The sequence below is a fragment of the Cetorhinus maximus genome, chromosome 8 (genome assembly GCF_964194155.1).
Source record: "Cetorhinus maximus chromosome 8, sCetMax3.hap1.1, whole genome shotgun sequence".
NCBI classification, from domain to species: Eukaryota; Metazoa; Chordata; class Chondrichthyes; order Lamniformes; family Cetorhinidae; genus Cetorhinus; species Cetorhinus maximus.
In genome coordinates, this window is record NC_135886.1 from 98,324,370 (window position 1) to 98,346,034 (window position 21,665).

At 43.5% G+C, this 21,665-nt stretch overlaps 1 long non-coding RNA gene across 1 annotated transcript in view; it reads left to right on the forward strand.

The window, feature by feature from the left end:
* Positions 1-1,584: 1,584 nt before the first annotated feature.
* Positions 1,585-21,665, forward strand: part of LOC144683826 (uncharacterized) — a 52,456-nt gene continuing 32,375 nt past the window's right edge. Inside the window, exon 1 of the long non-coding RNA XR_013577339.1 lies at positions 1,585-1,718. This is a non-coding gene — a long non-coding RNA (uncharacterized LOC144683826). The remainder of the gene's footprint in view (positions 1,719-21,665) is intronic.

The following is a 21,665-nucleotide window of genomic DNA, read 5'->3' on the forward strand; positions in this document are numbered from 1 at the left end:
CCTATCTGCATTTAAATCATCTGGCAGCTGCCTACAGAGGGCCAATTGACTGAGGGAACTATTCACTTTCAAGCAAGCTTCTTCGCAAAACACATATTGCTTTTCTTCCTTTCTGTTTGATTCTATTCACCTTCCTTCTCCAATGCTTGATCTTTTCTATCTCAATCGTTAAATCTCATCGGTTAAGGAGATGCACTGTTGGCCCCATCATTCACCAAGGTCCCAGGTCCCCATTGCAAGTTATGATCCTGCCCGCGACGATGCCTGCTGGTGTCGGGGCTAATAATGAAAGAATTATAGGGAGAATATGACTGTGCCGGCCATGTTTTGATACAAAACTATCAATCCAGTGATTTCAGATTTAAATCTGTTTTAATGTATATCGGCCAGTAGAAAAGATATTAATGACTTGGATTGCTGTAGTAATGTTGGTAAAACTCAGCATTCGTCATCATTACTCCTCTGAGTCCAGCAACTTCTGGGGCTGAATCTTCTGGCTGGCGTGCGGGGGCGGAGCCCACACGTCAGCATTTAAAATGTCGCGCGCTGACATTGTGCGAGCGTCCCGATGTCAGCGTGCGGCATCGCGATATTTCAGTCGGCGGGTGCGCACAGCAGTGGGACACGCGCCCGCCATTAATTAAAGGCCTTGTTAAGGCCATTAACTTTTCAATCAACCAGGATTTTGAGGGGCCTGTGCGAACTTCGGCTCGGCACACGGGCCCAACGGGCAGGCGGGTAAGTGATTTTTTAACAAACCTCATCCAGTGGTAGGATGCGGTTTGATATCGGAATTATAAAATTGTAATAAAGTTTTTGTGTATTTCATTAACATGTCCCATCTCGTGTGATATTTTCACATGAGGGGGGACATGTTAATGATTTTAAAAATTTTCTATTTTTAATGTATCAGTGCCTTTCAGCAATCTCCCTGAGGCAGCACTTTGCCTCAGGGAGATGTGCGTTTTTTCGTGCGCATACGCGAAAGAGCACACTCTGGCAGTTGGGGAATCCCCCCTCCCGCTCGCTCAGGAAGCGGATAGCGCTTCCCGTCGGGCGGCGTGCTGGGCAGACCTTAATTGGCCCGCCCACTTAAAATGGCGGCAGCGCCCGTTTTGGCGGCGGCGATCGGCTGCCCGCCCGCCGCCGAGTCGGTCGGGCCCGCCCGCCCATCAAGGGCAAAATTCTTCCCCTAGAGTCTGCATATGTACGGAATAGGGTGCAAATCTAGAAGTTACTGTCAGTGATTCTCCACAGGTTGCATTTTCGAGGTATCCCCCCAAGCCTGCAATCAATGGGAAATCAATGGAATTGATTTTACTCTTTTGCTGCCAAAACCCTTGAAAAAGTAACACATTGATGATTGGGATGTAATTATGTTTTTAATAGCTTGTCAACTTCTTAATTAGTGATAAACACCCTCACTGGTCCTGAAAAGCTAATTTTATATTTGTGAATAACAAATTCCCCCATATTGGCTTTAAAAAAAATCAGATTTAAAAAAAATGTTTATTGTTTTTAGAAAGCTTGTTGGGGTGGCATGACGGTGCAGTGGTTAGCGCTGCTACCTCACAGCTCCAGGGACCTGGGTTCAGTCCTGGCCTCACGTGTCTGTTTTTTCTGGGTTTGCACATTCACCCCATTTCTGCGTGGGTTTGCCGGTTGCTCCAGTTTCCTCCCACTGTCCAAAGACATGCTGGTTAGGTGGATTGGCTACGGTAAGTTGTCTCCCAGTGTGTGTGTGTGTGGGTGCTCTGTAATGGACTGGCGTCCCATCTTGGGTGTACCCCGCCTAGTGCCCGTTGTCTGTTGAGGTAGGCTCTGACTCCCTGTGGCCCTGAATTGGATGAAACGGTTCTAGAAAAGTGAGTGAGTGCTAGTAAGAAAGTTGGTTTATTTTATCTTCAATCTTAATCCATTCATAATCATTTATTTTGCTATCTGAAAATTTAAATTAAAGTGAAGCATGTGGAGCTTTTTTAACTTCCTGGTTTGGTGCACATAAATACTTCAATTTTATTGGCTTGCCTACCTTTCTGCTGTCATCACTGCTGCTGCAACACAAAACGTCCCCTTGACTTGATGTCAGATGTTAATGACCATCAGGAATTGGGGAAAATCATGCCGCAGAGATTGCTCGATCTTTGCGGGCAGCTTTCTTCAAGGTTAGCCCTTTCACTCCTGACCGCAAAACCCAGGCCAAAATGTTGGAAGTGAGCCTGGGTCAGAATCCTGAAAAATTGTATGGGAGTATGTGCAATTTATCTAGAAAAATAATCATGAAGTACCCCTCATTTTATTTTTCATTTTAAGATAATGTTGCCCTTTGTTTTATAATGCTCCTGTGAAATGTGCTTCATTACATTGAAGGCACGATATAAATATAACTTGCTGTTTTAAATTAATTTTTAAAAAAAGTTTCTAATATTGATAATTCTGTGAGGGATTTGGAAAGTACCAGCTTTTCTGTCACTGGGGAATCAAACTTAGCTTGCTTCGACAATTTCTGTGAAAGCTTCAAAGGCAATAGAGGAGTGCAAAAACAACTGTTCATATCTACAAGGAGGTCTCCTAAAATCCCTTTGATGTCTCAACAAAGCATTAACTTCCAATGCACTCATTACTCAATTATTGAATACAGCACAAGGGTACTTTTATGTGTATTCAAATATTTACATTATTGATATGGTTAGTGACTTTGTGAACTCATTCGTTTTAAGTGAGTACATGATGACTGTCTCTTCTAAGGTCATAAGTGCTTGGGAATTGAAAACAAGCAAAAACTCCCAGTGCAATGACCCTTCATCTTTATTAATGAATCTTTGTTCTTGCACATCATCTGATGTCATCTCTGACTCCCCGTGTTGATGCCAGCCTATTACTGGTACAAAGCTTGATTAGATTGTTGATCATGTGAAGATTGTGTAAAAATTGTCCAACACAGCTTCAGTCTTTTTTTTGGAGTAAAATTATTATGCAATAAAATTATGATGTAGTTATCACTTTTGTGATAATTTTCTGCTGTCCAATGTCTAAGGTCTAATGTTGCAGTAAAATACTTTGTGAATTCTTTAAGGCTGTTTATGATGAGCACAAAATAATAAGTATCCTGCAATAGAAATGAGGGAGAGTCACTTTGACTTTTAATTTAATGAGATGGAAGTACTAGAAAAGCTAAATGTGCTCAAAGGAAATAAATTCCCAGGGATGGTATTTATCGCAGAGTGTTGCGATGGGGTGGGTGGGTTGGGGGGAGGTCTGTAAAGCTTCATTAAGATATTTTAAGGGAAAGCCATGAGATTCACCCCTAGGGTCATCACAGATGTGACTCTTAACAGAATTCACAACACATGCATCTGCCAAAGCTGCTGACTGTAATACAAATCACTTCCTGCTATGCATCAGCGTTAGGTGCAACCCTTGAAGTTTTTCATTTAAAGCAGAAAGATTATCCTTGTAACAACATCCGCATTGCACTGCCTAACCAGTTAAGAACCAACAGTTCCAAGATTCGATTGAACAGTCATTCGCTGGCATTCCCACACAGAGCACAGAAGTGAAATGGAACACACTTTGAGACACCATTTACAGTACATTTACACTCTCAACATATGGGAAACAAGAGTGCAATAATGCTGACTGGTTTGAGGCTAACATCACTGCAATGGAACCTGTCATTGAAGCCAAGTGATCTGTTGTCATTAATTATGAGAGAGATCCGGGCAAGAAGCCTCTGAATGCACTAACAGCCACTCAGCATAAAGACCAGCAGATAGCTAGACACTGCACCAATGATTACTGGCTATAACTTTGTCAAAATATCCAGATGCCCTCTGGAACAGAGAGTGCTAGGGATACGTATGATAGGATCAAAAAGTGGTGCACAGTAGAGGAGTTTAGTAAAGCTATTGACTCGCTTGCCATTGGCAAAGCTCCACATGATGATGCTATACTGTCTGAACTCTGAATACTGAAATCAAGCACGTATCCCTAGCATTCTGTGCGCCAGAGGGCATCTGGATATTCAGACAAAGTTATTACCAGTAGTCACTCGGTGCAATGCCCAGCAGTCTGTTGGTCTGTTAATGTGATCTCCTCTTTTCATGATAACATGATGGCTAAGGTCAGCCAAGATGGAACAATATCAGGACCCCTTAAGATCTGCAGTGGGGTGAAATAGGGTTGTGTTCTGGCACCGACACTCTTTGACATATTCTTCTCTTTGTTACTGTCATTATAAATTCAGGTCCTCTACAGAGGCTGTTTACTTACATACCAGTACTGAGGGAAAGCTGTTCAGCCTTGTCCACCTGAGGTACAAGGCAAAGGCGTGCCAAGTCCTCAGCAGAGAGTTGCTCTACACTGACGATGCTGCACTGGCGTTCCCTACTGAGGAACACCTGCAGTGGCAAATGGACAGATTCTCTCACACCAGTGGAGTTTGGTTTGAACATCAGCAGCAGGAAGACAAGTGTCATGGTTCAGGATGTTGCCATTCGTACACCACATGGACTGCAGCAGTTCAAGAAGGCAGCTCACCATCACCTTCTCAAGGGAAATTAGGGATGGGCAATAAAGGCTGGCCTGGCCAGTAACGCCCACAACTCATGAATGAATAATAAAAAAAAACCCGCCATCGATCAACATTAACTATGTGACTCTGGAGGTTGTTGATCGCTTCACGTATCTAGGCTCCACAATCACCAACAATCAGTCACTGATTGATGCTGAAATCAACACGCGCATTGTAAAAGCTGCAGCTGCAGCTGTTATGTTCAAGCTGAGCAAGGGAGTATGAAACAACAGCAACCTGTCTGAGAACACCAAACTTTGGATCTACCAAGTCTATGGCTCTCAGTGCACTGCTCTACAATGCTGAGACCTGGACAACATTTGCTAGGCAGGACAAAAGGCTGAACAGTTTCCACCTTTGCTGTCTCAGACGTATCCTTGGAATCTCTGGGCAGGAAAAATCACCAATTCAGAGGTTATGGAGCCTGCCAATTCCATTAGCACACACTCATTGCTGAGCCAAAGACATCTACGCTGGCCTGGCCACATTGATCTGATGGATGACGGCCGTATACCCAAAAATCTTCTGTATGGTGAACTGGCCACTGGGCCACAACCAACTGAGTGTTCTTACCTCTGCGACAAGGATACCTGTGAGTGAGGCATGAAGATGGTTGACAGAGACAGCTGGGAGACGGTTGCAGAGATTGAGACTGCTGAAGGTTGACTATTCGAAGGGGCATTGGAAGAGGTGAGCAGAAACAGAACGCTCAGCTGGCCGAGAGGAGGACCCAGAGAAAACCAAGGCAGCGAACGGTGTGCCTTCTCAGCTCACTGTCTTCCTCTGCAGGAAATGCGGCAGAGATTGCTATGCCAGAGTGAGGCTCCTGAGCCACACCAGGCGACGTCTAACACAGAATTGACCAGCAAGGTGCAAATCATCGTCTCAGGAGATGGAAGGCTGCTAAAGAGTCAGGGGTTGAAGTTAGGAGGAACAGTTAGAAAGACTAGTGCTTCTCGTTCTTGGTGTTTGATAGATGAACTCAAATTGACTTGATGAGCACTACCTTACAGGACAGAGGGAGGGGAAAATATCGTTTACCATTTCCTGTATATGATTTGATCTATTTCAGCAACTCTCCAGATGAAACTCAGTTGCAAGTAGTGCCTTAGTACTTTGTTTGCTAGTATATCAGTGTCCACTTTTTCATTGTTCTAAAGGAATGTTAATGCTCTACTCAATCATCTTCATGTCAGATTTAAATCAATCGATTTGAAAAATGGTTTATCTTTATTCAACTATAACACATTTGAGTGAAAATCTCATTGGTCCATTGACAGAAACATTGGGCAGCATTTTCCCCCCGTCGGGGGGGATGTGCAGGAGCAGGCACAGGCGGGCGGGTTCCCAATCGGGCTGCCATTTTACGCCAAGATTGGACAGGCAGGTCCATTAATCATTTCAATTATTTTTTTAATGGCCTTAATAGACGGTTGACAGATCAGTGGGCGTGCAGCTGACTCTGCTGCGCACCCGCCGAACTGAAAATCTAAATGACGTGGGGAGATGTCGGGATGCACGCCCGAAGTCACCCCGTGTCATTTTACATGTCGGCAAGCGGGCCCTGCCCCCGCTCACTGATCGGGAAAAGCTGCCCAATAAGATCACAATCAACAGAATTTGCTGTTAAAATGGTGGAACTTTCTTCAATCTGTCTCAAGTTCCTATCTAAAAACCACTCATCACAATTTGCTGGTTGTCCTGTAAACACTAAGACAGTGATAGTGAGATGGAATTTTCCAACTACCAGCCTGAACAATAAAACAAAACAACAGGCAGAGAGCTTGCAGGTAAGAAATCCTAATTAAAAGGACCAACTGTTACCCAGATGAAACTTAAGGGCCAAAAACAACAAGATGCTATAGATCTAACACCTTTGAGAGGATTACAAATTCGAGGCTGTAACGCATTATACTTTCTCAGAAATGTCATGGGTGAGTTTTCACAATCTTGCGGGTAAAAACATTGTGTACATAACACCAGCTAATAATAAGATAGTAAGACAGGAAGGCTGGGTGTGATGGAGGGTTGCTCCACGGTTACAACAACTTGCCTAACCTGAGGGCTATATCAGGCTTTGCAATCAATTTCTCACTGTTGCGTCGCTCAGAAAATGGTGAAATGTATTTACACATTCAACATTTGCGTTACCCAGTCTTGATGCAATAATGGTGAAGTGGGTTTGACAGTTGTTATTGCAACAGTGACGATACCTGAATAAGCCGAGCGCAGGCTGAGTTACTGGAGGGTTGCTGCCTGCAAAACTGTATCCAGCTAAAGTCAGAGTCTTAAGATGGAGAGTTGAAGGAGGAGAAGGGGAGTGAGTAAAATGGGGGAGAGGAGAATGATGTGGACCAGGAGCACAGAAGAAAGTTAGCTATGGGGGAGGTGGGCAGAAGCACTCCTGCTCCTCCTGGTCCACAGAAGGGCTGTAAGGGCACTTAACTTTTCCCAATGATGTCCTCACCTCACTGTAGGTGCTGGGTTTCCAAAGACATGAGAAACTCTGCCAGCCAGGTTGAATCCTTGTGTAAGGAGAACAAAGGCTGCTGCATGGCCATTAAAGATGCTGAAAAACAGCAGCAGAAGACAGATTGCCCATTTAAATATTAGATGAAGCTCTGTGCCTCTTTCAGCTTAACCTTGTCTGGCTAGGTTTCCCAGGTCCTAGGAAAATTTTCAGCTGAAGGGCGGCGAGGACATGACTGCTGGTGGGGCTAGCGAAGCAGCAGTGATTCCTACTGCTCCCTTCAAGCTTACTTCCTACCTTGCCATGTCATGCAGGAAGCTTAGCAACTTTAGGAGGTGGTGGCAAGCAGGGGCCGTGGACCGTGATGCCCCCAAAAACCCAGACCATGATTATGGTATAATGTCAAATCATTGGTGAAAATTTTCTGAACTTTTTTATTGGTGGAATTGAACAGAGTCAGGACCCATTTTACAGATCCCGTTCCATTTTGACATCCTTTTTTATTTTATAAAATCATAGAATGGTTATAGCACAGGAGAAGGTCATTTGGCCCATCAAGCCTGTGCCACCTCTCTGCAAGAGCAATTTATTTAGTTCCAATCCTCTGCCCTTTACCCATAGCCCTGCTATTTCCTTTCCCTTCAGGGGTTTATCCAATTCCCCTTTGAAAGCCATGATTGAATCACACAAGAACACAAGAATTAGGAGCAGGAGTAGGCATTCAGTCCCTTGAGCCTTCTCCACCATTCGATAAGATTGTGGCTGCTCTGATCGTGGCCTCAACTTCCACTTTCCAGCCTGTTCCCTATAACCCTTGACTTGTAGATCAAAAATCTATCTAAGTCAGCCTTGAATATATTCAATGACCTCCACTACACTGTCAGGCAGTGCATTCCAGATCCTGAATGCTCGCTGCATAAAAAACGTTTTTTTTCTCAGGCCACCTTTGATTCTTTTGCCAATTACTTTAAATCTGTATCCCCTGATTCTCTCCTCTTCCACCAATGAAAACAGTTTAGTTTACTCTTAGAAGATGAATAATGCTGGTAAGGCTGCATTTATTTCTCATCCCCAGATGATAGGCTCCTCTGCAGGACATCAAGAGTCAACCACATAGGGCAGAATTTTACCCATGTTGGGCGGGTTCAGTGAGGGCGGTTGGGAAGCCGACCCCGCCCACAATTGGGGCTGGAAGGCAATTTCATGCTGGCGGGCCAATTAGAGCTGCCTGTGTGGGTGGGGGTGGGGGCGGGAGTGTGAGCGGGGCGAGCATGACATTTGAACATACACACGAGAGCCATTTGCAAATCTCCGAGGCACAGAGCTGACTCAGGGAGATGAACAGATTTCAAAAAAATAATAAAGATTTTATAAATGCGACCCAACTTTACCCATAGTGTGGGCTAGAGTCACAAGTAGCCTAGACTATATAAAGATTAAATAAGGAGCAGGTTTTGTGGCCATCAATTCTGATTCTAGCCTACAAATTACTAGATTTATTGGGTTTGATTTCACAGCTGGCCAAAGCAGGGTTTGAACTCCAGTCCTCTGGACGACTATAGCCCAAGACCATAATTAGCACAATGGTCTGGGACTACTATAACCACTGAACCAATCCAGGAGCATAATCATCACATTGGACCAGGATGATAACCACAGTGCTAATTCAGGACCAGTACTTTACATTCTAGTTGAAATTAGGAGTAAAAGAACATACTTGTTTTTAGATGGTGCCAGACATGTTTAAAAACAATTCGTATACAACATGTTGCTAATTCAAGTTGTGTTGGTAAGTGCAGAAGTCATTTTCTGCATGGTAGGATGCTTCAAACTGCACTTAGATAAGTTACGACTTAGTGTTTTATTTTTTGGTGATGTTGGTTGAGGGAGGAATTTTGGAAGGAAACCAGGAGAATTTTATGTTTCTTTTTTAAATAGCTCTATGGGATTCTTAACCTCCGCTTGAACCAGCAGAACAGACCTCAGCTTAATGTGTCATCTGAAGGTTGACCCCTTTCACAGTTCAGCATTCCTCCTATCCTACACTGAAATGTCAGTCCATTACGTGCTCAAATCCTGTTTTGGGGCTTGAACCAATGACATCCTGACTCCAATCCACCAGCTGAATCAAAGCAATACATTGGGCTCAATTTTCCTGCATTGGCAACTCGACATTGGGACCATTTTTCTGTCCCAAGCCTGTGTTCACTTGACCAATTAGGGATGACAGGCTGGCTCCAGATCTGGGAGCTCAGGACAACGTGACCCACTGCAAGGGAGGCCAGCAGCTGTCATTGAATGACCAGTGGAAGGGAGTACTGCTGAGGCCCAAGCAGCTTGAGCAGCAGGGAAGCACTGCAGCTGCCATCAGAACCAAGAGAGCAGCTTAGACATCTTGAGGTTGCATGGTTATTGGGGACATGCATCTCCATGAATTCATACTCAATAGTGAGGCTACGCAATGGGAAGACAGCAACCTTGTCATTTTCTGCCACTATCAGTTAAATGTCAATGATATGCAATGCTGGGGGTGCAGACACAGCAGAGGGCCCACATGATGCTTGCTATTAAGATTGCAGTCTGCTCACAATATGTCCACATCACTAATTGGCTTAACTATTTTCTTGCAGCTACCTGTGTGTTCCCACCCAGGAACACATCAGGGAAAGCCCAAGGTGCTTATTTCTCAAATTCCACACCCCCTTCACGGTTTCTGCTTCTGCTTTAGTTGTGTCAGCATCACAGATTAATATCTGTATTATGTCAACATCTATATGGGTAGCGCTCACTAAACCAAGCGTGACCTGCTGAGATGGTGGTCCTGATAATGAAAACTTATAAATGGAAATAATCTAAAGATGGGTCTTGAAGATTTCAAGTGATGGGGCTGCAGCTATTTCCTTTGCCAACTTGTTCCATTGTGGGATTGTCCTTGAGGAAGAAACGTTGTTGATACACTGTCTTGGAAATAAATAGTCTTTGTCGTTTGTGTGAATGACTGCCTCATGTTTTGTCATTGCTGGAGGGCACCAGGTTCTGGTTTTTGTCAATTCCCACCAGTCCATTCCAGATTTGATAGAACATGGCCAGTCTATTTTTCTCACTCCTTTGCTGTAGTGATTCCAATTCCAAGGGTGGAATCATCCCAGATTTGCATTAAGTGCGGTAGCGGGAGTGACAAAAGACATTTTACCTGCCGGCTTCAATGGTGGGTTCTAGCACCTTATTGCTGCCTTTCCACCTCATAAATTATGTAGTCACGGGAAACACGCCAGATTGCTGGCGGCCGACCTCTGATTGGCCCACCACGCCGTTACCTCACCGTCTCCTCACGTGGGTGCCATGTTTAAAATGCAGTCGCACACACACTTCTCAATGCTTGAAGCCTAGGATTGCTCTGATGTTATGGTAAATGCCGAGCTGATGGTAAATGCCAAGCTGCTTAAATCCCAGAGGGAAACTTGAAACAGCTGCCATAACTGTTTTGCAATTTGTATTTTATTTTGAGATGCATGCTTTGAATTCAGTAGTAATAAGTCCACCAAGACTTAGTTTTTTTCCACAAAACTAAATTAAACATTTATTAATAAAAGAAAAGATTTTAAGCACATGCATAGGTCTACAAATTACTACTATAGTAACTCCTAAAATGCTCTAATTAATTTGGCTCCCAGTTACACCTCCGTTAAGGCAACAGTAAAAACAAATAGATTTAAACAAACCCAGGCAAAACAATACAATACCCTGGACAGTGAGATTCAAAGTGAGTTTTCTTAGCCTCAGTTCCTGTAGGCAGCAACTTGATGCACAGAGGCTGGAGGCTTTTCGCACTTGTGTTAGATCTTAGAATGCCTTCTCCCTTACATATGATCTCATCTCTGTTATACATGTTTCTCCCTTTTAATGCAAATCCCATTTTTCCCATATGTTTTTGCAACTTTACTTTTCTCATCACATAAATCTTTTCATAGTACTAATTTTATCAGTAACCGCTGGGAAAAATAAACACACTATTTGGCTTAGCTTCTTCTGGTTACGTGTAACATCTTATCATCTCTTTTAAATTCAAACTACTCTGGTTTATCTAAAAATGCAAATATTCCTTACACCTCACATTCTAAAACTTCAGCCATGTTTATGCATTTAGCATTTCAAATCTAGTTTCTTTTTGATAACTCAAAGCCTCCAATTTCTCAAATTCAATTAAATACCCCCCACGCACACATACACACAGAGAAACTAATCCAAACCCCACTATTAACCCACTTTTATAATAAGTCACAATAATATTATGAGAATTATTATAATTTCATGACAACTGGTGAGGACATGGCCCCAAAAGCCAAGAAGAGTGCAATACCCCGATTCAGTGATGCATCTCTGGGACGTCTTCTGGATGCCACCGAGACCTGTGAAGTCCTCTACCGCCACTCTGACTGCAGGAGTCAACCCTGCAGCCTCTGTGGACCCTGGAAGATGTCAGGGATCTGAGACAAGCTAAGGGTGTAGGAGTCATGATGTTCCCTAGGAATCATGCACAGACCTGTAGGATGCATTTATGGTGGTCGCACACCAGCTGAACATTCAGCGAGTGGAAGCCCTTATGGATGATGTAGTTGACTGCTTGTTGCCACGGAGATCTAAGCACCATGTGAGTGAAGTCAATAGCACCCTGCACCTGTGGGATACATGAGACCTGTGTAATTCCCAGTGTTCTTGCTTCCTGGCTTTCCTGATTCTGGGCAAAATGCACAAAGTTCTGTTCCTTCATGAAGATGATGTCTGCGACTACCTGGATACACTTGTGAGTGGAGGCTTGTGAGATCCTGTTTAGGTCACCTGTGGAGTCCTGGAAGGAGCCACTGGCATAAAAATTGAGCACCGCGGTCATTTTCATAGTCGCTGGCAATGGATGCCCTCCATCTCCCCATGGTGCCAAATCCTGCAGCAGGTGGCATATGTGACCGACCAGTTCCCTCGACATGCACAGTCTTCAGTGACACTGGTTCTGAGTCATCTGCAGGAATGACAAGCGCCGTCTCTAGACCCTGGGTCTAGTGAAGTGCCTATGAGCGATGCTTTCTGTGGATCATCAGTTTCATGCACAGCAGGACCTGCTGCCCCTTCCTCTTGAGGGAGGTGCTCCTCCCTTTGCTGAGCCAGGTGCCTTTGCCACACCCATCTCCTTCTTCTCTGCTCCCTGTAAGCCATGAGGCAGACCACTAAATCACCAGGGTCCATGATCCTGATGTTCTCTTCCTGCAGTTTGAAAGAGAGGGGCACATGGGTGAGCACCTGTGTCCTAAGAACCCCTCTTGGTTAAGTCTGAAGGCCCCTTCACGCATGTAGGAAAGTGCTGGCCACCACTTGGATGGTCAGTGTGTAGTGCACTCATTGGCTTTCCGAAACCCCACCATCCTCCGCCCCACTCCACTTGGCTGATTGGCGGCAGCTTTGCCCACTAGACTCCATACTGTGCTTTCAGCTCAGGCACGGGCATTTTCCTAACCCACACTGCAAGGTTGCACTGTTAGCTAGAACCATAATGGATACTGGTCCAAGCCTTAATTGCAAGGGGCTGTGAGCACCTCCACCAGTGACTGCACCATGGACACCTTTCACAAGAGGATTCTACAACTTGCCCAGTTGGTCAATTGTTCTGCTCCCCTCCTAAAATGCACATTAATTTTCATTCGGTGCCCAAGGGGTGAAAAGTTCTGGAGCATTTGGTGGCACTTTTGAGTTGCTTGAGTGGACAGAAATGCTTCAGAGGTCCGACTCCAAGCATGTCAATGAAGTGCAGCTGAATGGTCTCAGCTGCAGAAGAATGCTTACTTTTGACAAGGTTTTCCAAGTGCATGGCTGCTTCCCCATCCCTTTCCCCCAACTACCACCCACCACGGCATATCTTTGTGTACTTCCTTCAGTCTGTGCTGCCTTGCCTCAATTTGCCCCCACCCCTTAGCATGTGGCTGTGTATTTCCTTCAGTCTGTGTAGCATTGCCTCCACCCCCCACCGCCCCCAGCCTCACCCGCAATGATCTCTTGCCCTGGCACTGTATTGAAAGCCAGCCAGGAAAAAGTGACTTCTCTGTGCCCCCCTCCCCACAAATGTGCTGTGCCTCTTCCTTGATGTCCTATGGGCAATGTTCATGAACGCTGTGCAAGATTGTGTGCACTCACCTCCGTGTTCCCCTCGAAGTTCAGCTCGCCAGGTACACGCCTTTTAAAGGCAGTTGTGAAGCATGCTGTAACCCTTACGTGCAGTAACCTTTGTGGCACCTTACCAAATGTCTTCTGGGCCAGAATCTTCTGGTCGGCGTGCAGGGGTGGTTAGAACTGATGCATAAAATGATGTGCGGTGACGTCGGGCGTGCATCCTGACGTCACTGCACGTCATTCTGATCTTCAGTTCGGCGAGCGCGCACCAGTTTCGGCTGCGCGCCCGCCGAACTGTCAAAGGCCTGTAAAGGCCGTTAATAATCTAATTAAGCTGATTGCCTGGGCTGCCTGTCCAACCTTAAGGTTGGCAGCAGGCAAAGGGCCCAGGCGGCCTTTGCATTTTTCATGGAACCTCATCCACAGGCGGGATGAGGTTTCATGAAGGGTTTATAACTGTAATAAAAATTTTTATTAAAATTCATTGACATGTTCCAGCTCATGTGTGTCACATGAGGGGACATGTCTGAATATTTGTTTAAATTATTTTTTTCAAGTTTTGCAAATCAAGTTAATCTCCCTGAGGAACGGAGCTGCCTCAGGGAGATTTCTGCGCTCTTTCACGTGCATGCACGAAAGAGCACAGGCCTCGACTCTCCCTTCTCCCTCCGCCCGCACAGGGAGTGCTGAGCACTTCTGGTTGCACATCACGCTGGGTGGGCCTTAATTGGCCCACCCGCTTAAAATGGCCGTGCGCAGCAAATTTTCCCCCTGGAAATCCAAGTACACCCCACCACACCACACAGGTTTATCCACTTTGCTTGTTACTTCCTCAAACATTCTAATAAATTAGTTAAACACGATTCCCCTTTCATAAAACCATGTTGGCTCTACATGATCACATTATGGCTTTCTAACCACCTTAGTAATGGATTCTAGCAATTTCCCTACAACAGATGTTAGGCTAACTAGCCTATAGTTTCCTGCTTTCTGTCTCTCTCCTTTCTTAAACAAAGGTGTTACATTGGCTATTTCCCAGTCTGCTGGGACCTTCAAAAATTTAAGGAATTTTGGAAGATTTCAACCAATGCCTCTACTATCTCTGCAGCCACTTCTTTTAAAACCCTAGGATGTAGGCCATCTGGTCTTGGGGACTTGTCAGACTTCAGGTCTAATAGTTTTCCCTCGTGATGGTGATTGTTTTAAGTTCCTCCCTCCCCTTGACCTCTTGATTTTCAAATAGCTTATTCTTCTACAGTGAAGACAGACAAAAAATACCTGTTCAGTGCCTCCACTATTTCCTTGTTTTCCATTATCAATTCCCCAGAATTACCCTCTGGAGGACCAACCCTAGCTTTAGCTCCTATTTTTCTATTTAAATAATTTTATATTACGAGCTAGCCTTCTCTCATATGCTACTTTTTCCTTTTTTATATTTTTAGTCATTCTTTGGTTCTTAAAATCTGTCCAATCTTCTGACCTATCACATCTTTGCAAATTTGTACAGTGTTTCTTTCAATTTGATACAATTCTTAACTTTCTTATTTAGCCATGGATGATGCCTCCTTCTCAAAGAGCCTTTCTTTCTCACTGGGATAAATCTTTGCTGAGACTGTGATGAAAGTATAATAATTTTCATAACATTTTTCAGGTTTATTGTGAAGTAGGTTTTTTGGGGCAAGTAAAGTTGGGTCTGTGTGTGATTTAATTACTTTTGGAGTCAAGTAGACTACAAGTTTGAAATCATCAAAGGAAGCTAGGTGCTTGACATGCTAATGAGTAAACATGGATGCTGGCTTAGCATGCAAGGTGCGAAGGGAACTTACATTTTTAGATGAATGAAGGTATATTTGAATTTCAAAGGGATCTTAGTCCATTTACATCTATCCAGATAAGCAAGGCTAAGGAATGTGTTTATTTTTCCCAAAGGTTACTGATAATATATAATGGTAACATGAAACATTTTATATTGTGAGGAAGATACAGTTTCAAAGACATATGGAACAATAGAATTTAAATATTAAAAAAGAGAGAAACATATATAAAGGAGAATGAAAGGCTTTGTGCCAGAAGGCCATGTAAGATCTAACAGGATTTGCAAAATAGCCTTAATGAAGCCTCCAGCATTTGTGCATAAGTCCGCTATCTAGAGAAACTGAAGTTGGGGAAAAGCCATTTGGAATTCCATTGTCCAGGGTATTGTTTTAAGTTTGCTTTAAGTCTACAATCTATTTTGGACCATTGCCTTAAAGGGAGTGTAACTGGAGGTCAGGATAATTAGGATTTTTTGGGGTTATTATAGTAGTAAGTGATTGTAGTCTTATGTATGTGCTTGAAATCTTTTATATTTTGTTAATAAATATTTTAATTTAACTTATAAAATCTCTAATGGTGGACTTATTACTTCTGAATTCAGTGCACACAATCTCATAATAAATACAAATTGCAAAACAATTATGATAGCATGACCAAGTTTCCCTCATGGATTTGGTCCGCCTGGCACATGTCTGCCTGCCACATCATAACAAGAGTTATTAAATGTCTCCTTGAAAGTCTGCCACTGCATCTCTACTGTCCTCTTTTAACCTAGTTCCCAGTTCACTTTAGCCAGCTCTGCCTTCAGACCCTTATAGTTACCTTTATTTAGATTTAAAACACTTGCCTTAGACCCATGCTTCTCCCCTTCAAACTGAACATGAAATTCTATAATGTTATGATCACTGTCACTTGGAGGCCCCTTAACCATGAAGTTATTGATTAAAATAAAAGCAAAATACTACAGATGCTGGAAATCTGAAATAAAAACAGAAAATGCTGGAAAAATTCAGCAGGTCTGACAGCATCTGTGGAGAGAGAAACAGAGTTAACGTTTCAAGTCTATATGACCCCTCTTCAGAAATTATTGATTAACCCTGACTCATTGCACATTACCAGATCTAGAATAGCCTGCTCCCTGGTTGGCTCTAGAATATACTGCTCTAAGAAATTCTCCCTGATACACTCTATGAACTGACAGCTATGTTCACCAATTTGATCTGAACAATCTACATGTAGAATAAAGACACCCATGATTATTGCAGCATCTTTCTTACATGCCCATTTATTTATTATTGTATGCTCTGTTCTACAGTGTAACTATTGTTAGGGGGCCTATAAACTACTCTCACAAGTGACCTCTTACCTTTCCTATTTCTTATCTCTACCTACACTGATTCTATATCTTGCTCTTTTAAACTAAGGTCATCTCTTACTACTGTACTAATGACACTCTTAATCGACAAAGCTATTCCACCATATTTTACTGCTTCTTGTTTTTTCGAAATGTCAAATACCATTCAATATTCAGGTACCTGCCTTGGCCACCTTGTAACCATGGGCAGAATCTTCGGGTCGGGAATGGGAGCTGGGCCCCGCTTGCCAACACGTAAAATGACGCGCGGTGACATCGGGCGTGCGTCTTTCAGATATTCAGCTCAGCAGGCGCGCACCGGAGTTGGCTGCGCGCCCACTGCACTGTCAAATGCTTATAAAGGTCATTTAAATATCAATTAAAATACTTAACTGAACCGCCCGTCCAATCTTAAGGTTGGCAGGCAGGCGAAGAGCCTAAGCAGCCTTTGCATTTATCATGAAACCTCATCCATGGGCAGGATGAGGTTTCATGATGGTTTTTAAAGTTTAATAACATTTTTTAATAAAATTCATTGACACTGTCACATGAGGGGACATGCCTTAAAAACATTTTTTTGTCTTTATTAACATTTTTAAAGATCAAACTAATCTCCCTGAGGCAGCTCTGTGCCTCAGGGAGATTTCTGCTCGCTTTCGCGTGCAGAAAGACTGCAGGCCCTGGCTCAGGCTCCTCCCCCCCACCTGCACAGGGAGCGCTCAGTGCTTCCAGGTGCACGTCACGCTGGGCGGGCCTTAATTGGCCCGCCCACGTAAAATGGCAGCCCATGCTCGCTCCCGTCCAACCCCCCACTGAAGGGGAGAAAATTCTCTCCCATGTCTCTGTAATGGCTATCAGGTCATATATATTTATTTCACCTGTGCTAACAATTCATCCATTTTGTTGCGAATGCTGCAGGTATCCTGATACAGAGCCTTTGACTTTTCTTTTTGCATTTTTGCAATCTATGGCCTTAGCTACTGGTGCACTATAAATTTGTGCACTCTTTCCCTTCCTGTCACACACTGGTTGACATTACCCAGATTGCTACCCTGCTCTATTACCTTGTTGTTTCCCTTTGATTTACCACATCTCCTCTCACATGATTCCTTCCCCCCACTATTGAGCTTAAAGTCCTCTCTGCTGCCCTACTTATATGATTCACTAGAACACCAGTCCAGGCATGGTTCAGATGAAGATCATCCCAATGGTACAGCTCCCACTTTCCCCAGTACGGGTGCCAGTGCCCCATGAATCAAAACCTATTTTTCCCAAACCAGTCTTTGAGCCACACATTCATCTCTCTGATCTTATCTACTCGAAGCCAATTTGCTTGTGGCTCAGGTAGCAAGCCAAAGGTTAACCTTTGAGATTCTGCTTTTTAATTTAGCCCCTAACTGTTCATACTCCCCATGCAGAACCTCTGTCCTGATCCTATCTATGTCATTGGTACCTACATGGACCATGAAAACTGGATCCTCCCCTCCCACTAGAAGTTCCTCTCCAGCCTTGAGCATATGTCCTGAACCCTGGCACTGGGCAGGCGACACAGCTTTCTGAACTCTCACTCTTGGCTGCAGAGAACTGTGTCTCCCCATGACTATACTATCTCTTACTACCACTACATTTCTATTTACTCCCGCCACTTGAATAGCTTCCTGTATCATGGTGCCATGGTCAGGTCACTCATCCACCTTGCAGCCCCTGCTCTCATCCATACAAACTGCAAAAGCCTCAAATCTGTCGGACAATTGCAAAAGCTGAGGCTCCTCCAATCCTACCTTCTCACTCCCCATATCTTCCTCATTCAGAGCAACACCCTCTTGTCCCTGACCTTGGACAAAAATCAGACAACCCTTTCCTAATGGGTATGACTGTCTCCTCGAACAAAGTGTCCAGGTAATTTTCCCCCTCCCTTATGCATTGCAGTGTCTGTAGCTCAGCCTCCAGTTCATTGTGCTGAAGCTCCTTGAGCCGCAGACACTGCAGATGTGTTTTCCCTGAATCACAGTGGTGTCCAGGAGCTCCCACATTCGGCAGCTGCAACACCTCACCTACTCTACTATCTTCAGTATGTGTCGATTAATTTATTTTTCTTAATCATAGTAAATAAAGTTTACTATTAATAATAAGCTTTAATACTGCCAGTAGACCTTACTACTAGCAATAAAACCTTACAATTACTAATGAATTACTTGAGCTTTGAAAGATAAAGAAGCAAAATACACATCAATTAATCGCTTACCTGTTTTTCTGTGACATCACACTTTGATTTTCTCAGAACTCAGCCAGTCAACAGGCTGGGCCTCTGCGGGTCCCCTCTCTCCCCCTTGCTCTGCTTTCAAGTCTTGCTGGGTATGCTCTCTCTCTCGCTTCCCCCTTCCCCTGGTTTATGAAGCCTTGCTGGGACCGCTCTCTCTCTCTCTCTCTCGCTACCTTTGCACCTCTTTATGAAGTCTCGCTGGGTCCAGTCTCCCTCTTGGTCCCCTTCGCACTGCTTTATGAAGTCTCACTGTCTGGTCTCTCTCTCTCGCTCCCCTCGTGCTGCTTTTCAAGTCTCACTGGGTCCGTTCTCTCTTTTGCTCCCCCTTCTCCGGTTTATGAAGCCTCGCTGGGTCCACTCTCTTTCTCTCTTTATGCTGATATGCACATGACATAATTTTTGGCATTGAGTGCCATCTCTTTGGAATTCCAGAAGACCATCTTGCAGTGAATTGATATGATCGTGAGTTTTGCAGTCATCTGCAAATAGTTGAACACTGTTTTTTAAATTTGTTGGGTAGGTCGTTTGCGCATGTGAAGAAGAATGAAGGTCTCAACACAGTTCCCTGGGGCACTCTGGAGAGGACACCTCTGAGAGTATATGATTCCCCATCACGTACTACTCTTTGTCTTCTGTTGGTAAGGAAGTGCCGGATCCAATTTAATAATGTTTCCCTGGAGTTTGGACAAGAACTTTTCACGAGGAACTTTTTCAAAGAATTTTGAGAAATCTAGTATTGCTGTGTGAGGAGTTTCATCTGTTTCTTGAAGCTAGGCCATTGACAGCCTGTACAAGCTGCGTTTCATGGAACTTTGTGACCAAATACCATACTAACTATCTACCTTGATACTGTGAGCTTCAAAATGCTTCATAAAAGAGAATGGACAATATGTTCAAGCAATGGCTGAGTTAGGAGATACTGGTCTGTAGTTTTCTGTCTGACTTTTAGCTCCTTTTTTGAATATGCCACTGATGTTAGTTTGTCTTCGTTGGTCTGGTGGGTAGCCAGTGTTGATTGACTCTTGAAAGAGATTAGTCAATATTGGAGCTGGTTCATCAGCTGCTAACATTAAAATTGAGGGATGGATTTCATCTGGGTCCAGAACTTTATTTGGATTTATTTCTAGCCATAATTTCAAAACACCCTCTTTACTTATATTGAGGTTTAGTGTGTCTGGTAAGTGGTCACCATCTAACCTGGGAATGTGTGTTAAATTTTCTCTAGTAAATACACTAAAAAATTGATCACTTAGTGCTTCTGCTTTACCCTTAGGATCACATATAACTCTATTGTCTATTTTGATGTTTGGAATTCCCACTTCTTCATTCTTGATTTTCTTATTGAATGATCAGAAGCTCCTAGGATTCTCCTTGATAGACATTGCAAGATACTCAGAAATATAATTGGATCCACGGTGCTGGGAAAAATCTGGCTATTGTGTACTAACAAACCTTTGAAAATTCTTTTTGACCAAAGTTTTGAAAAACAATTTTTTTTTGTAAATTAATTATCTAGCCAAATGTAGGAAAACTCTATGATTTGAAACACAGCACTGAAGTTTTAAAAAAAAAAAATTGCTCTTGGAATATGAGTGTCAGTAAAAAGGCCACCATTTATTCCCCATCCCTAATTGTCCTCGAGCAGGTAGCACATATAACTGAGTGGTTTGCTAGGCCATTTCAGAGAGGGTTCAGAGTTAACCACATGGGTGTGGGTCAGGAGCCATGGGTAGGCCAGACCAGGTAAAGGCAGCAGATTTCCATCTGTTACGATCAGGTGAGGAGCAAACAGACTCCTCTCTTTCCCACTCTCCAGTTGGTTCTAACAGAGGCTTGAATTTAAAAAGAATGTGATATTGCCAATTCAGTTTGTTCTTGATCATGTGCAGGCTTGTAAGAAATAAGTCATACAGGCATTCTTGAGTTAAACACATAAGGGGTTAGTTTTATTGTATTAAAACCCACCAGGGTAAAAAATATTAAAAACGTACAAACACACCCTTCTTCCCATTAACACCAGCAAATGCTTATTTAAACCCCAAGCATGCATAAAAGAACTTTACCGAGTATCACATGTTAAACTTGGCCAAGTAAAATGCAAATGGAAAGGCGAAGTGAATAAAGATTCACCAATTGTAGCCAGAGGCATTGAGTCTTCAGCTGAGGCTGTTGGTTTAAAGTTGTGGCTGGTAGATTCCTTTTCACCTGGTATCACTGTTATAGATTTCCAATGGCTTTTTATGGAACCTCTATTTGCTACAGGGTTGCAGACACTTTCCTCAGCAAAACAGGGTTGTAGTAACTGTAGCTTTAAGGAATGTAATGACTGTAGCTTTAAGACTTATTGCACAGTGTAGTATCATGTGATAGTGTGAACGAATCAGCCCTAAGCACGGGGAACCTTAGTGATGGAGTTTGTGACTAGTTGTGGGTCTTGACGGAAGCATGTAACTTCTGCTGAAGCCCTGTAAATAAAGTTCACTGTTTCTTATGAGGAATCTGTCTGGAAAATCAAGTCTATAACAACCGGCGACGTGGATAAATAGGTTCTGGCGCTGATCCTCATCCAGTGAATGCGAGTATCTTGTTTAAACAGAAGAAAGGGAAAATACTCTCCAGGTATGCCACTTTTTGGCAGGATCGACCTCTTCGACTCATCCACAGAGAATTGGAGTAAATATATACAATGCCCCGGATTCTTTATCCAAGCAAACAAAATAACGGTGGAGGAGAAAAGGAAAGCAATTCTCCGAAAGCGCCTGTAGGAGTAAAACCTATAATTTAATCTGTAGTTTGACGGTCCCAAACAATCCCAATTCAAAGACCTTCAGCAAATTGGTAGAGCTTGTAAAAGGCGATTTTCAACCCAAACCCTCCTCAATCATGCAGTGGTTCAAATTTAATTTGAGAGTAAGAGCCTTGGGGAGACCATTGTACCATAGGTAGCAAAGTTGAAACAGCTAACTGAGCATTGTGACTTTCGGGAGACCTTAAATGATATGTTAAGGGGTCTGTGGTGTGTACGATGATG